We start from the raw sequence: 611 nt of genomic DNA, 5'->3' as shown, positions 1-611 counted from the left end.
GTGCTGTAGCTGTCAGAGAGCCACCATGAAAGAGTTCAACCTGTTCAGCTCATGCACACACATGTCCACATAGAGCTGCAATCATTACTGATTTAGCCCAAGCAAATGTTTGAAACTGGTGTTGCATTTCCACTTGGGTATCCAAATCTGAACTACAATTGTACTTTAAAAATTGTTAAATTACAAGAATTCAATTTGGATGAAGTTTGTTCATTTATATATTCTTTTTGCAGGCTTTAATTCACATTTGGGTCAAAACATTTGTTTGTCCTGCTGGAATCTAATTCTTTTCAGCCTCTAACATGTTTTCTTTGAGTATTGACACTTATTTAACTTCCCATCTACCCAGCTTCTTTGTCCCTGCTGAAAAACAACATTCCCACAGCATAATGCTGCCACCATCCTCCAGATGAAAAACCATTCAGCATAGGAAATTAATTTGTGAAGAATAATCTTGATCCATCTAACCTTCCCAGACCAGAATGCTCTTCCTACAGAGACGTACCGAACCTCCAAAATGCTACTACACAACAAATTCTGCAGAGTTATTTCAACAATAGTTTGAGTAGTTATAACTTTTTTAAATGTTAAAATTAGTCAATTTCTTGTTG

This window comes from Xiphophorus hellerii, chromosome 20 (genome assembly GCF_003331165.1).
Source record: "Xiphophorus hellerii strain 12219 chromosome 20, Xiphophorus_hellerii-4.1, whole genome shotgun sequence".
NCBI classification, from domain to species: domain Eukaryota; kingdom Metazoa; phylum Chordata; class Actinopteri; order Cyprinodontiformes; family Poeciliidae; genus Xiphophorus; species Xiphophorus hellerii.
The sequence above is the reverse complement of the archived record's forward strand: the minus strand, read 5'-3'. Positions refer to the sequence as shown.